Source organism: Macaca mulatta, chromosome 4 (genome assembly GCF_049350105.2).
Source record: "Macaca mulatta isolate MMU2019108-1 chromosome 4, T2T-MMU8v2.0, whole genome shotgun sequence".
NCBI lineage: Eukaryota > Metazoa > Chordata > Mammalia > Primates > Cercopithecidae > Macaca > Macaca mulatta.
In genome coordinates, this window is record NC_133409.1 from 154,648,348 (window position 1) to 154,664,731 (window position 16,384).

Consider the following 16,384-nt stretch of genomic DNA (forward strand, 5'->3'; position numbering starts at 1 on the left):
GTCCTTGCAAGAGACATGTGCTGTGGTGACTCAAGGTTTAATGGATTTTGGGCTGTGCAGGATGTGTCTTTGTTAAACAAGTGCCTGAAGGCAGCTTGCTGGTTAAAAATCCTGCCCGTCCCTGGGCAATGAAACATCTCGGTGTGAGACCCGATTGTATGCTCTGTTTACTGAGATAGGAGAAAACCACCTTAGGCATAAAGTGGGACTTGCTGGCAGGACTTGCTGGCGCAATGCTGCTAAGAGGTTTGTGGAGATGTTTGCATATGCATATCAAGGCACAGCATTTTCCTTTGAACTTATTCATGTCACAGAGATCTTTGTCCATATGTTTTACTGCTAATTTTCTCCCTTCGATGATCCTATTGTCCTGCCACTCCCTTATCTTTAAGATAGTAAAGATAATTATCAATAAATACTAAGGGAACTCAGAGACCGGTGGAGGCGTGGGTCCTCTGTAAGCTGAGCGTCGGTCCCCTGGGCCCACTTTTTCTTTCTCTATACTTTGTCTCTGTGTCTCATTTCTTTTCTCAAGTCTCTCGTTTCACCTAACGAGAAACGCCCACAGGTGTGGAGGGGCAGGCCACCCCTTCAATATGCTAAGCTGAAAGCTTCGTGTGAACAAAGCTCATTCCCAGACAATCCAATTCTATTTGTTTTGCCATATCCAGGACCTCCTCGCATTTTCCAATTCCCAGGTGGCACTGCTTGAAGGTTTCTGGGCCTCTTTGACTTTTTTCTTTCAAATATGTACATATATAGCAGAATTCCTCCTTGTGTCCGTGAGTTCTCAAAAGAAAGGCATTTGGAAATTCTCTCTGCTGCCCTGTGTCTGGACTTGCCCTGTTTATTCCCTAAGTCTGGGTGGGAGGGAATACGTCACTCCATTTAAAGTTGATGGAGTTTTGAAGTCGCTGTTTTAAAACCCCTTTATGTATACAATAATCGTCAAGCGAGAAATAGAGATGGGGTGTGGAATCAGAGCAGGACAATCTCAGAACCTGGGACGCACGAAAAAAGCTGAAAAATGGATGTTGGCAGAGCCTCCGACCCAGCATGGTGTGAAGTTCAGCGAAAGCTGGCGGCTACCTCCGGGCTGAAAAGCACTTTTTTCTGAGTCATTATCGCTGCTACACATGTCGGAGACTTGAGACTTTCTCAGGACTATCCTGGTGGGGGCAAGCAACTCTCACCGAGTCGCTGTTGGGTGGACCTTGGAGCAAGCTACCAGGAATGGGAAGGTCCTAGAATCGAAAACGGTGCTATTGAGACTACATTCTGTTCTTCGTCTAATGAAGCCACTACACAGTATCCAGTCTTGCAACTTCGGAGATAATGAAATTCAATCCAGTGGACTTTATCTAGCTAACTCTTAAATTTAAAAACTTTAATAAAACAAAGCAAAACCAACAAGAAAAATAGCAATAACATTTTATAAAAGAACCCAGGCACTTCAAGTGTCGGGGGGTGTAGCTCAGTGGTAGAGCGCGTGCTTCGCATGTACGAGGTCCCTGGTTCAATCCCTGGCACCTCCACTCTTCATTTGGCCAATCCGTCCTCTTTCATTACGGACCTCCATTTACTTGGAGGAAGGAGATCTCAGGTGTTTTTGGTGAGTGATTGGAAGAACTTGGATAACCCAAACTGCATCTCTTAAGGAACGCGGAGCTTGCCAATGTGAACTTTGAAAACACATTTGCAAGTTTGAGGACCAGATGCTATCGGCATGCAGGGAGAGTTTGATTTGGTAGGGGCTTAGGCTTAAAGTGTTAAAGGTTTTCTTCTTGACGCCGGATTTTGGCAGAGTGATGAGTCTGGTAGACAGTAAATAGATTCTCTTTGAAGATTTTGACAGCTGTGTGATAGAAAACACTTAATTGAAATAAAATTGCAAGAGTATTAGTGGGTGATGGGTTAAAATTTCTTCTTCACTACATTTCTTACACTTGCCTTCTGAAAACTCAAGTTTCTTGTGTTTACAGTTGTACAATCATAAAGTAGATTTTATGAGTTAACAACACACCAAAGATTCCTGCGGTAGATGCCGCCAAAGGGGCAGTGTGTGTGTGTGTGTGTGTGTGTGTGTGTGTGTGTGTTTCTGTGTGTGTGTGTGGTGGCGGGTGGGGAACAGTTTAAGCACAGACAGATGCCTAAGTTTCTTGAGTTTCCTAAAATAAACACTGGCCGTATAAACAAGGGGCCAGTAAAAATGATAAGACGGAAGAACTACTTTGTTTCTAAGCATAGTCCTGCACTGGAGGAATGTACCAAAATCAGTTCCATTTCTGTTTCCTTTTGGATGCTAGTTCACTTATCAAAGCGGGGGACAAAAAGTGAAAAAGTTGGAATTCTGCAGAGAGTTTACATCTGGAGCTCTGGATTTTCCCGTGTCTAGGGAAAAGGCCTTTGAAGTGAGGGTAGCAGGAAGACTGGAAATGCTTTGATATAGATTTCTGGAAAACATAATAAAACTTGGCCTTAGACTGATTTTGGACCCTGGGATTCATTGTTCTGCTTCACACATCTTCCTACCTGTCAGCTTGCTCCAAGGTCCGCTCCACAGCCGACTCCCTGGCGAGCACTTCCATTCACAAAGCCCCAGGAATGAAGCATTTTCTTGCCTCTTCAAGTTGCCCCTTTCTCTCAACTTTTTCTTCTGCCTAAGGACACCAAAGGTAACACCAAAAGAAAATCAGCCGGGCGCGGTGGCTCAAGCCTGTAATCCCAGCACATTGGGAGGCCAAGACGGGCGGATCACGAGGTCAGGAGATCGAGACCATCCTGGCTAACATGGTGAAACCCAGTCTCTACTAAAAAATACAAAAAAACTAGCCGTGCGAGGTGGCGGGCGCCTGTAGTCCCAGCTACTCGGGAGGCTGAGCCAGGAGAATGGAGTAAACCCGGGAGTCCGAGCTTGCAGTGAGCCGAGATCCAGACACTGCACTCCAGCCTGGGCGACAGAGCGAGACTCCGTGTCAAAAAAAAAAAAAAAGAAAGAAAGAAAGAAAGAAAGAAAGAAAGAAAGAAAGAAAGAAAGAAAATCAAAGAAGTCAAGTAAAATGCTGCTTGGGGAACTTTAGGTCCTTACGGAGGATGTAAAACAGAAGCGTAAAGAATTCACAAAACCTGGCCTGAAATGCAGAGCGACAGCGTGTGTCTGGCAAACTTGGGGTGGTTACACAGCCGGGACCGGCAGCTGCTTTTCCATCGCGGAAGCTCTGATCTGAAAGAGAGTGGGCGGGGTAGGGAGGAGGAGGGAGAATGCTGCCGTCGGATGCAGAGCCTCTTTCAGGTGGGATTCTCTCCGAAATCAGGAGAGGACGAGGGAGGTGTGTGGACTGGGGCACGATCTATACAAGGAACTAACACTTTGTACGCCTGGTGAGCGTCTCAAACGTGATCTGACACAGCTCAAAGGGTCGACGCTGTCATCCTCTTGCCACCGTTTTGTGTGACAGTCAACCCAGACATGAGTTTTGGATGACGACCGAAAACACGGTCTAGGCGAGGCCGGGCAGTAAGTTACATCATTTAGAAAGCTCCCTAGATTCGAAATCCGGCAGATTTGGGAAATCCTGGCCTGGAAAATCAAGAATTCAAGCTGGATGGAGTGGGCTGAGTTATTGGTAAGTCGTCGCCTAGGAGGAGGCAGTGAGGAGATCAGAAGGGGAAGGGTGAAGGGATGGGTGATTGGAGAGAGGGGTGAGGCGAGATTGGGGTTAGCAAAACGTGCCGATCAGGGCTTGAATATGGATCTTTAGGCATGTAAAGGATTTGGATGGATAAGTAAGTAGGACATGTCCAAGCTCTGCACGTTTTCTCTGAGTCCTCTAGGTACGAAAAAATATTAGTCTTGTGTGTTTGAAAGGAAGTGGGCCAAAACCTTTCGTGCCCTAGGAAGATACCATTCCTTTTTACCCAAACTGTCGGCTTTTGAGAGCGTCTTTGGGCTGTTTACAGAGCTGAACTCTTCGGAACGTTCCCGCGTGGCTAGGTTTTGTTTGAGGTGTAGTAGCGGCTGGTATTGGTGGCTTTCGAAAAAAGCCAGATTGTGGTGGTAGTAGGTTGGTGAGTGTAGAAATGGGATTTGCCGGCTGTTTTTGGTTTGAGTATGTGAGGTAATTCTGAAAGCGGTTGTTTCCCTTTGGAATGGAAGACAAAGTTGACGATAACTGAATGTATTTCCCTGTACTTATGCTATGAGGGGAATGTTCCTGTCGTGAGCCCGGTTAGCTCAGTCGGTAGAGCTATTAGAGTTTTAGCATGAGGATTCAGGGTTCAAGTCCTTGCACGGGGTTGAGGCCTTGGCCTTCTGCTCACCAGTGTTTTATATACCAAAAAAGGATTTAAATTCACCTTGCTCCATTCTGGACATTTGAATTTGAGCTGTTAGGCCAGAGAGATAGTGGCTGAAGCCATTAATCAGAGGTTTCTGGTGCTTGGGATTTTGTTTAAAGGCAAAAATTAAGGAGGGGCCGGGCACGGTGGCTCACGCCTCTAATTCCAGTACTTTGGGAGGCAGAGGTGGGCAGATGGCTTGAGCCCAGGAGTTCAAGACCAGTCTGGCTAATATGGCAAAACCCCGTCTTTACAAAAAATGAAAATAATAAAAAATTGCCGGGTGCAGTGGTGCATGCCGGTGGTCCTAGGTACTTGGAAGGCTTAGGTGAGAGGATCACCAGAGCCCTGGAAGGTTGAGCCTGCAGTGAGCCATGATTGCACCACTGAACTTCTGAGCAATACAGTGAGACCCTGTCTCAAATAAATAAATGGAGCAAGGCTTTGTTTGAAAAGCAGAAAAAGGGGTACATCCTCAAAATATAAACCCAGTCTTCGTCCTGCTGTAGGTAGTGGTACCTTTATACCACACTACAGGAAAGGAGTGCTCCCCTGCTTGTTGTTAGGTTTTCATTTTGCTTTGTGGGCATTGGATGGGGCCAGAAGGTGGGGAGGAGCTTGAGTTTAAACATGATTAATTTAAGATGCCTATAAATTTAAGATTCGGTCTTGTGAATGTATTTGACAAGCACAGTCTAACAACTCTGAGACTGTAACTCTGCAGGAATCCCCGACTGGGATTCTTATTAATTATGTAGCCACAGAGGAGAGGAACAATACGTAGAGTGAGAATTGAAAGGGTTAATTGTGGTTTGAAGATTGGGAGCTCATTCATGGTATTCACGGAAAACCTTATGTAAGCTACAGTGATCTTAGCTGTGTATTCGTTCAGGATAGCATAATGTTCTTGGAACCTACTTAGAAATCCCAGGAAATTATTAGAAATCCAGGTGAGAGGTTATTGCTATCTGCTTTTTGCCCTCTGCAGCCCTTATGAGACTATTTTCGTGTTCAGAGACATCGCATGAAGTAGTTTTGAACCTGAAAGGATCCCACTTGTCTGGCAAATGTCTCTTGGTTGGTCCAAAAGGCTCATCAGACTGCTAGAATATGAGAATAGAAAATAGAGAAAGGACAGGTCTCACCAAGGGAGACAACTAAGGTGGTGTCACACCTACAGGTGTGCAGGGGAGATGAAGCAGGTTTTAACTTGGCTTGCAGTGTAGAGCACAACTAGCATGATGTCTAGTGTCCCTGGCAAATGATTACTTTCCATTGTGACTAGAGCAAACTGTATTTAAAATGGACTCATATATTCCTAATATGAAAGATTTTTTTCCTGTCTGCCCCTAGCTGTATATCCAAAAGTATTGAATAATTTTTTTGTGGCAAGGTCCAGTCTTTCTTTGAATAGCATTATTGAAACATCTATTTAATGAGAAGTTGTGGGATTAACTCATAAATTACAGAATTTTCTGAAAAACCCAACATTTTACTCAGAAGACAGAATATACCTATGCTCAAAATACAGTATTCAGAAAACCCTAAAACATATGTAGCATATGTCTAACCATCTGTGTCCTACAAGAAAATAGAAGCCCATTGGGTGCTGTTTTGGAAGGAGTCCCATAGAAAGCATGTTAGAATATAATTTGAGTGTGTTGGAATATCATTGTACACACCAAGCATGATGTTCTTTGATATCATAAAGATCCTTTTACATGGTCCGGGTTTTTGTTTGTTTGATTTGCTTTGTTTTTGAGACCGAGTCTCACTCTGTCACCCAGGCTGGAGTGCAGTGGCGTGATCTCTGCTCACTGAAACCTCCTTCTCCTGGGTTCAAGTGATTCTCCTGACTCAGCCTCCCGAGTAGCTAGGACTACTCGGTGTGCACCACCATGCCCAGCTAATTTTTGTATTTTCAGTAAAGACAGGGTTTCAGCATGTTGGCCAGGCTAGTCTCAAATTCCTGACCTCAAGTGATCTGCCTGCCCAGGCCTCCAAAAGTGCAGGAATTACAGGCGTGGGTCACCATGCCAGGCCAACATGGTCCTGTTTTACAGGTATAGAAAGAATAATGAACTACGCTCCCAAATTTACCCTATGTCACCAACTTTTAAATGGCTTTACATTACATACCCAGATTATAAGACTGCAAATCATGGGCCCTTTTCTCGTAACATTATACTATACTCACACATACTCATATACAATTTAATGGTTCACTTTAATTTCAAGTGTTGTTAGATGTCAAAGACAGCATTCAATTAGACAGAAAATAAATATAATATTATAGGTCATTTTTTTTTACAAGTTTTACAGAAGCCTTTTAGTCCAGGCCCATTATGGGCATTGCAAAGGTTATTTGTTTAATGATGCTTCAACTTTTCATTTGGCATCTTTGACACAAAATTTCCACTATATATCATAGATTAATTGCCAGAAGTTAAGTCAAGTAGCTTGTATCATTTCTGTAATTTGGCATGAAAAAGGACCAGGAGAAACAGAGCAATCATGAAGGGACCAAATCTAAGGAACATGATGGCTTTTCAATTAAGACATATGGTCGTCTTGTGCCAGAGTTGCTCTCACTTCTTTTATACAGTGGAGAGTGTAAGAACAACTTTGTTACTTGCTTTAACAATCTATTTTTTTCAAGAATCTCTTATAATAAAGTAATATTTACCAATATTGAAGGAAAAAACAAAACACCTTCTAAAATATTTGAAAACTATTATCTATAAGTAATGAACTGGGAAAAAAGAGAAAGCAATATGATTCTTCAAGGTCACTCACTCTTCCAAAAATCAATGGTCATGGTGATGAGAGTTGGGGTGGAAAAACCTGAGGCAGGAACTATGGTTTATCATAAGAAATTATATTTGCTTATATTCTTCATGATAATTCACTCAATGTTTACTTTCTTATTAGGGCTTATTTAGGAAAATATTTCAGAACCTGTGTCCTACTTATTTACCAATCAGAGAAAATAAATGTGGTGATATTACCAAATGCTTCTATATACATACACACATCCATGTGGATAATATGTATTATAGTATGCATATAAATTATGTGCACATGCAAATACACACATAACCACCCATCATGAGGTATCATTCATCCATATACTTTCCATGGATTATCTAATTTAATTCTAACAATAGTTGTGAGTAAATATTGAGCTAGAGATTGAAATCAGATTTTGTCTTACTTTAGACACTAATATTTTATAATTATATAATTGATAACAAAAGTCACTTCTTAAAGTTGATAGTTATTTCTGTTGTTAAATATGTCAGCTAAGAAAAATAGCGAGATAATACAATTTCTTTAGCATGGCAAATTATGTACATTTAAAACCATAGTCATTATCTTACTGAAAATAATAATTTGGGACTAATAGAATATACAGTGAGCTCAAATAACTCAATGGGGAAAATATCAAATACTCCCATTAAAAAATGGGTAAAAGATCTCAGTAGACATTTCTCAAAAGAAGACATACAAATGGCCATGAGGTACATTAAAAATGTTCTTCAGATGTTGGAGTGCTCTTAAAAAATGAAAAAATGCTCAATATCATTAATCATCAGAGAAATGCAAATCAAAACTACAATGAGATATCGTCTTACCCCAGTTAAAATGGCTTTTACCCAAAAGACTGGCAATATCGTTTTTTGTTGTTGATGTTTTGCTTTTTTTTTTTTTGAGATGGAGTCTGAGACGGTGTCTTGCCCTGTGACCCAGGCTGAAGTACAGTGGCACTGATCTCGGCTCACTGCAACCTCTGCCTCCTGGATTCAGACAATTCTCCTGCCTCAGTCTCCTGAGTAGCTGGGATTACAGGTGCCCACCATCACACCCAGCTAACTTTTGTATTTTTAGTAGAGACGGGGTTTCACCATGTTGGGCAGATGGTCTTGATCTCCTGACCTTGTGATCCTCCCGCCTTGGCCTCCCAAAGTGCTGGGATTACAGGCATGAACCACCGCGCCTGGCCGGCAATATCGAATGCTGGTGAAGATGTGGGGAAGGGAAATCCTTGTACACTGTTGATGGGAATGTAAATTAGCGCAACCACTATGGAGAACACTATGAAGGTTCTTTGGAAAACTAAAAATAGAACTACCACATGATCTGGCAATCCCACTGCTAGGTATATATCCAAAAGAAGGAAAATCAGCATATCAAAAACATCTCTGCACTTTAATGTTTATTGCAGCACTATTTACAATAGCACTTCCGCGTTTATTGCAGCACTACTTACAACCTAAGTGTCCATCAATGGATGAATGGAAAAAGAAAATGTAGTATATATGTATAATGAAATATTATTCAGCTATAAAAAAGAATGAAATCCTGTCATTCACAACAACATAGATGCAACTGGAGTACATTATGTTAAGTGAAATAAGCCAGGCACAGAAAGACAAATTTTGAACATTCTCACTCATAGGTGGGAGCTAAAAATTAAAACAATTGAGCTCATGGAGATAGAGAGAAGGATGATGGTTAGCAGAAGCTGGGAAGGGTAGTAGGGAGGGGGCTGTAAGGTAGGGATGGTTAAATGGGTGCAAAAATATAGTTTGATAACACAGTAAGGTGACTGTAGTCAACAATAATTTATCGTATATTTTTAAATAATTAAAAGAGCAGAATTGGAATGTTCCTAACACAAATGATAATGTTTGAGGTGATAGATACTCAAATTACCCTGAAATAATTATTATACATTGTATGCCTGTATCAAAACAACATGTATACCACATGTATACACCTATTATGTACCCATTAAAAAAAGAAATTTAAAAAAAGAATAATTTGTCCACTCAAAGTCAGGACAAACAGCAATAATATAGGAAAAAAAGCAACATCAATATAGAAAAAATTACAACTTTTTTGTTAAAAAACTGCAAAATTACATTTATGTTCTGATAATATGATTTTCTATATCAAGAAATAAATAGATGCAACAAAACCTCATATTAAAAAGTTCATACAAAGGCTAAGTAGGAAATAAATGTATACCAATGTATTAGTTATCTGTTGCTACATAATAAATTACCCCGTCTTTTATGAGCCAGTCTCTGAAGTCGTACAACTCATCTGCCTCATTCTAATCACTCACTCATAAGAACAGTATTACACATTAAAACAACACTGATTATGAAGCAAGATTGGCCATCAACTGATAATAAAGCTGAGTAATTAATAGATGGGAATTCATTATAATATCCTTTTGGCTTTTTTTTTTTTTTTTTTTTGAGACAGAGTCTTGATCTCTCACAATCTCGGGTCACTGCAACCTCTGCCTCCTGAGTTCAAGCAATTGTCCTTCCTCAGCTCCCCTAGTAGCAGGAACCACAGGCGAGCACCACCACACCTGGCTAATTTTCATATTTTAGGTAGAAATGGTGTTTTGCCATGTTGGCCAGGCTGATCTCAAACTCCTGACCTCAAGGGTTCTGCCCGCCTTGGCCTCCCAATGTTCTAGGAATAGTCGTGAGCCACCGCACCCGGCCTTTTTGCTCCTTTATGTGTTAAAAGAGTCTCCAATAAAGAGGAAAAGAAAAAGAAAAACTACACTGATTGCCTCACAAGAAGAAATGAACAATCCAAATAGGCCTATATCAATTAGAGAAATTGAATCGATAATCAATAACCGTCTAAAGCAGAAAGCATTAGGATCAGGTAGGTTCATTGGTGAACCCTAACAAATATGTTAGGAAGAAACCATACCAATTATTTCATTATGTAGTGAAAATGGAAGCAGAGAGAATAATTCCCAACTCATTCTATGAAGCCAGCATTATCCTAATACCGAAACCAGACAAAGACGTTACAAAAGAAAGCTACAGTGCATATCTATCATGAACATAGAAGCAAAAATCCTCAACAAAATATTAGCAAACTGAATGCATAATGTATAAAAGGAGGTCGGCTGGGGAGGCAGGGGGCTTATGGAACTCTGTACTTCCTTTGTTTTGCTGTGAACCTTAAACTGTTCTTTTAAAAAAAGATTAGTTTAAAAAAGTAATCAACGAATACCAAGTTCATTTTCTGTGTTGTGTAACATTCCAATTTAATAAACTGAGGCAGCCCACCTGTTTTTATCATCTACTGAAGAGCCAGATTTTCTTCTCAAATTGTTCAGTGATAATAAGATCCTTGCCTCATGGGAGCACCCTGCAACATGAAGTTTCCGTGTCAGTGGTCATGTAGTTTTCATGCATAGTCTCTGCATCCTCACCATTTTTTTGTTTTGTTTCGTTTTTGAGGCCGGGTCTCACACAGTGGCCCAGGCGGGAATGTAGTGGCACGATCATGGCTCACTGCACCTCCACCTCCTGGGCTCAAATGATCCTCCCACTTCAGCCTCCTTGGTAGCTGGGACCACAGGCATGTATCACCACGCCCCGCTAATTATTATTATTATTTTGTAGAGACCAGGCAGAGTCTCACTTTGTTACCCAGGCTGGTCTTGAACTCCTGGGCTCAAGAGATTCTTCTGCTTCATCCTCCTAGTGCTAGAATTACAGGCATGAGGCACCACACCTGGCCTCACCGCTATTTTAAAAGACAATATTGAAGCAGGTTTCTATGTTTCAAGGAAGCCGCTGTGAAAGCAGAGGGAGCAAAAGACATTAAAAGATCTTAATTATCTCCCAAGTAGCCAGGGCTGAGATTTGGACCTGGTTTATGACCCTGTTTCGTGGCAGCATTTTTGACAGTCTAGAAGCAGGGTCCTTAGCAGTAGCCAAGCAGTACTGGATGTCTCACATTTTTTATGAGGAGATGCAGCTTTATGGACTGGCCAATCCTAATCGTTATTTATTTATTTATTTATTTTTTGAGACGGAATCTTGCTTTGTAGCCCAGGCTGGAGTGCAGTGGCCGGATCTCAGCTCACTGCAAACTCCGCCTCCCGGTTCACGCCATTCTGCTGCCTCAGCCTCCCCAGTAGCTGGGACTACAGGCGCCCGGCACTACGCCCGGCTAATTTTTTGTGTTTTTAGTAGAGACGGGGTTTCACCGTGTTAGCCAGGCTGGTCTCGATCTCCTGACCTCGTGATCCGCCTGCCTCGGTCTCCCAAAGTGCTGGGATTACAGGCGTGAGCCTCCGCGCCCAGCCCTTAATCGTTCTCACTAGCATACAATGGGTAACAGTTTCCTTTTGCCTTTTCCTCCTTGGTCAATAGGCGGCAGGCAGAGGCTGCGGATGTAATGGCACACCTTGCATGCTTCCATGTCACTGTCCTGAGTTCATGAAGGTTTCATTCATTTTTTCTTCTTTTTTGAGTCTTTATTTTTTTAGAGCAGTTTTAGGTTCACCGAAAAACTGAGTGGAAGGTACAGAAATTTCCTATATATCCCCGCCCTCACACAGGCAGAGCCTCTTCCACCAACAGTATTCTGCACCAAAGTGGTACATTTGTTATAACTGATAAGCCTGCATAGACACACCATTATCACCCATTGTCCATAGCTCACTGTAGGGTTCCCTCTTGGTGTTGTGTAATTGATGGGTTTTGACAAATGTGTGATGACATATATCCACCAGTACAGTATTATACAGAGCATTTTCACTGCCCTAAAAATCGTGTGCTCTACCTATTCACCCGTTACCCCTAACCCCTGGAAACCACTAAAGTTTTTACTTTTTCCATAGCTTTACCTTTTCCGGAATACCATATAGTTGGAATCATAGTACATTGGCTTTTCAGATTGGCTTATTTAACTTAGTAATATGCATTGAAGTTTCCTCCATGTTATGTTTCCTCCATGTCTTTTAATGGTGTGACAATTCATTGCTTTTTAGCGCTGAATAACATCCCATTGCCTGAATATACCACAGTTTATTTATGCATTCACCTACTGAAGATGTCTCCGTTGTTTCCAAGTTTTGGCAATTATGAATAAAGCTGCTATAAACATCCATGTGCAGGGTTTTTGCATAGATGTGCTCTCAACTCCTCTGGATAGGTACCAAACAGTGTGATTGCTGGGTTGTATAATGAGAGTATGATTAGTTTTGTCAGAAACTGCCAAATTGCCTTCCAAAGCAGTTGTATCATTTGGCATTCCCACCAGCAATGAACGAGAGTTCCTGTTGCTCCACATCTTCATCAGCGTTTGGTGTTGCCAGGGTTTTGAATTTTTGCCATTCTAAAAAGTGTGTAGTGGTATCATAGTTGTTTCAATTTGCATTTTCCTGATGATATATGATGTGGAAACTTTTCATATGTTTATTTGCCATCTGTGTATCTTCTTTGGTGAGTAGTCTGTTCAAATGTTTTGCCTACTTTTTAATCCAGTTGTTTGTACTTTTATTGTTATCCATTGAGTTCTTTGTATATTTTGGGTACCAGTCCTTTATCAGACATGTGTTTTGCAAATAGTTTCTCTGTCTGTGGCTTGTCTTCTCATTCTCTTTGAGAGTGTGTTTCGCAGATCCGATTTTTAAATTTTTACTAAAGTATAACTTATCAATTACTTCTTCCATGGATCATGTCTTTGGTGTTGTCATTTTCCATTTGAAGAGTCGCTGTTCTGTACTGTACAACATCTGAAGCAAGAGACAAAAACCTTCGTGCCCGCGGCTGCTGCAGTGGGGTCTCAGGGCAGAGAAGCGCTTTCAGAGGGTGGGGGCGTGGCGGCTGCCTCCGCGGAAGCGCCTGGCCAGGGCCTATCCCGCGTCCCCCGGGGAAGGCTGTTGCGTGCAGCTTCGTTCTTCCGCGCAGCAGCCTTGCGGAGACTCAGAACGAGGTACGGGGAAAGAGCTGACGGGTGAACCAAGAAAAGAGGGAAATAAGCAAACGCACCTTCTTAAATCTAGAATTCTTGGTAAAGCCAGAGTTCCCAGATAAAGCTTCGGTGTCAGGTGAGCTAGATGGTATGTGTGGCCCGAGTCATTGCATGTGGGGACAAAGGTCAGGCAGGATTTTCACGTTTTCATCTATTTGGACAGTTGCTTCTTCCAGCCGGGTCAAGTGCGTGGGGAGCCACAGCTCCCAAGGTACATTTAATCATTCAACGTACTCAGATGGAGGGAATTTGGGTTGCATTTTCCATGAGCCTTCGGCTAGCAGAAAATTTTTCAAAAGGTCTTGAACAATCCCTTAATTCTTTCCGCCTGGGATTCAATTGCGCCAAGAGGACTAATTGTGCTAAAGCTGTAGAAGTGTGCTCTGCTCTCTGTAACGATACAAGCTGGATGTTGCTGGTGCGTCCCGGAAGGAGGTTACTCGGCTGTAATCTGGGTTAGGCTTTAGGGGGAATTCATCCTCAGTGTTGGTCACTCCCTCGTCGAACACGAGATAACATAAAATGCTTCGCGTTTTTAACAGGACAGGAATTCTCCCTTACAGCTGACTTGTGCCAGGGGATGTAGCTCAGTGGTAGAGCGCATGCTTCGCATGTATGAGGCCCCGGGTTCGATCCCCGGCATCTCCAAGGCGATTATTTACATTAGCTTTTGTTTAATTCAGCCTCTGGCATAGAATATAAGGGGGAAAAAAAAAGAAAAGAAAAGAAACGATTTTAGTCCTTTCACATGTTTGCCATTATCATTTCCTTTAAATCCATCAATTCCCTGTCTTTCTGTTTTCTTCTCTTCTATCTGGTTGACTAGCCACAGGCCATATTCCTGTTTCCTGGAAACTTCCAAGATGTTTTATTATGTGGTGAGTAGTACAAAGTCAGAGGGACAATTCAGAAATGTACTATTCTTATAAATGCATCCAGAAAGAGGGAATACAGCTGAATATTCAAGACTATTTTAAGATCCACTAAATGAGACCCTAATCCATTCTCAGTCTCCAGTGAAAAACAATCAGTAAAATGTAATATGTCGACCTTAATCCATTCCCAGTCTCCAGTGAAAAACAATCAGTAAAATGTAATATGTCTCCGTATCATAGTTTTTTTGGGAGGTGGGGAAAGTGGAGTAGGATGGAGAAGAGGAAAGTAGCATGCTTTTTTTTAGTTTTAGTATTCAGGTGGGAGTTGCTTTCAACTTAAGGTCCACTCTATCACCTTAAGATAATGTAGATCTTGTCCTATAGTTACTAACCTGGTAACCATTTTCTCACTGCAGCTTTTCAAGGTTTTTGTGTGGGAGACCTGGTCATAAAACATTTGGGACATCTGAGAAAGTAGTAAAGATTAGAAATAGCCTGTGGAAATGGAAGGCAGAGTTGGTTAGAAACTCACAACAGGTGGAACGCCGTGGCTCATGCCTGTAATCCCAGCTACTCGGGAGACTGAGGAAGTAGAATCGCTTGAACCTGGTAGGGAAAGGTTGAAGTGAGCCAAAATCGCACCACTGCACTCCAGCCTGGGCAAAAAAGAAAATCATAACAGATTTCCTGACAACACTGAGAACCCCGCTGAGGTTGCATTCTGGGCAACTGTAAGTAAATGAGTTTTTAGGTTTATGTTATTTCTACATTGCACTTATGTTCATTCCTTGATTCATTTGAGTGCTTTGGAATATTGATAGTAAATTTGCGCTATTGCTTCAGTTCACATTTAAAGATACACCAAAAATGCCAACGTGTATTTCTCTGCCATTGTTAAGAGGAAATAATTAAACATGATAAACAAGAGAGGATCACAATAATAGTGAAATATTACAATGAAACATTATAAGAGGAAATAATGAAACATGATAAACAAGAGACAATCACAATAATAGTGAAATATTACAATGAAACATTATAAGAGGAAATAATGAAACATAAACGAGAGGACACAATAATAGTGAAAAATTACAATGAAACATTATAACAGGAATTAATAAAACATTATAAACGCAAGGATCACAATAATAAGGAAACATTACAAAAAAATTAGCCGGGCATGGTGGCGGGCACCTGTAGTCCCAGCTACTTGGGAGGCTGAGGCAGGAGAATCATTTGAATCTGGGAGGTGGAGGATTACAATCAGACTGGAATTTTACCAAGTTAATTCCATAAATAATGTGGAAAATGGATTGGGAATGGTGGTGAAATAAGATGAAAAAAAGACTAGTTCAGATATTACTGGAAGAGTCCAGATGAATTTTGGTGGGGACTTTCACTGAGAAATAAATTTCAGAACGTGAAGACCTGTCCTATGACCATTCTTTAGGAAACAGAATAAGAGTAGTCAGAGGCTGGAACTGTCCCAGGGGCCTGAACTGTAGTTACTGCTGACTTTTTCCAAGAGATTGATATCCAGCAAGATCTACATCAAGGATGAAGCTACCTGTCTCAATCTCTTAATTTCTCAATTAACCTCATTCCCACTCAGTTTTCTACTTCCAATGGGATCTTTTGGGCTGTGGGAAATATTTAATTTACTTGGAAAACATTTGATTCGCTAAACTTACTGTCTCATATTCCTGCTATCCCAGTTACCACTCTGGATATATGTCCCTCTAATTCTCCACCTATACCTTCATCTCCATAACCCTCTGTTCTTCTGTTTCAATGATGTAGACTTGCAATTTGTCTCTTTGCATATTTCAACTCCACTCTTTGTATCTCACATTTCCATGTTAACAACCACAATCCTTAACTACTCATCCAAATGTTCCTGCATTAACTTAAACCTAGATCTCCCTAATGCATTGCTATTTAAATTAGAAACTACACATTCTCCAATCTCAGAATCAGGAAATAGGTTAGTTCCTTCTGAGGCCACATTCCAGTTTCCAAATCATTGCATTTCGTTTTATTTTATTTTATTTTATTTATTTATTTATTTATTTATTGTTTTGAGACGGAGTCTCGCTCTGTAGCCCAGGCTGGAGTGCAGTGGCCGGATCTCAGCTCGCTGCAAGCTCCGCCTCCCGGGTTCACGCAATTCTCCTGCCTCAGCCTCCCGAGTAGCTGGGACTACAGGCGCCCGCCACCTCGCCCGGCTAGTTTTTTGTGTTTTTTTTTATTTTTTTATTTTTTTTGAGACGGAGTCTCGCTCTGTCGCCCAGGCTGGAGTGCAGTGGCCGGATCTCAGCTCACTGCAAGCTCCGCCTCCCGGGTTCACGCCATTCTCCGGCCTC

At 41.6% G+C, this 16,384-nt stretch overlaps 2 non-coding genes across 2 annotated transcripts; both read left to right on the plus strand.

Annotated features, from left to right (window-relative positions):
- Positions 1–1,463: 1,463 nt before the first annotated feature.
- Positions 1,464–1,535, plus strand: TRNAA-CGC (transfer RNA alanine (anticodon CGC)). Its single transcript has one exon. It is a non-coding gene; the product is annotated as a tRNA-Ala (tRNA).
- A 12,187-nt stretch (positions 1,536–13,722) lies between these two features.
- Positions 13,723–13,794, plus strand: TRNAA-CGC (transfer RNA alanine (anticodon CGC)). The gene has a single exon. It is a non-coding gene; the product is annotated as a tRNA-Ala (tRNA).
- Positions 13,795–16,384: the final 2,590 nt, after the last annotated feature.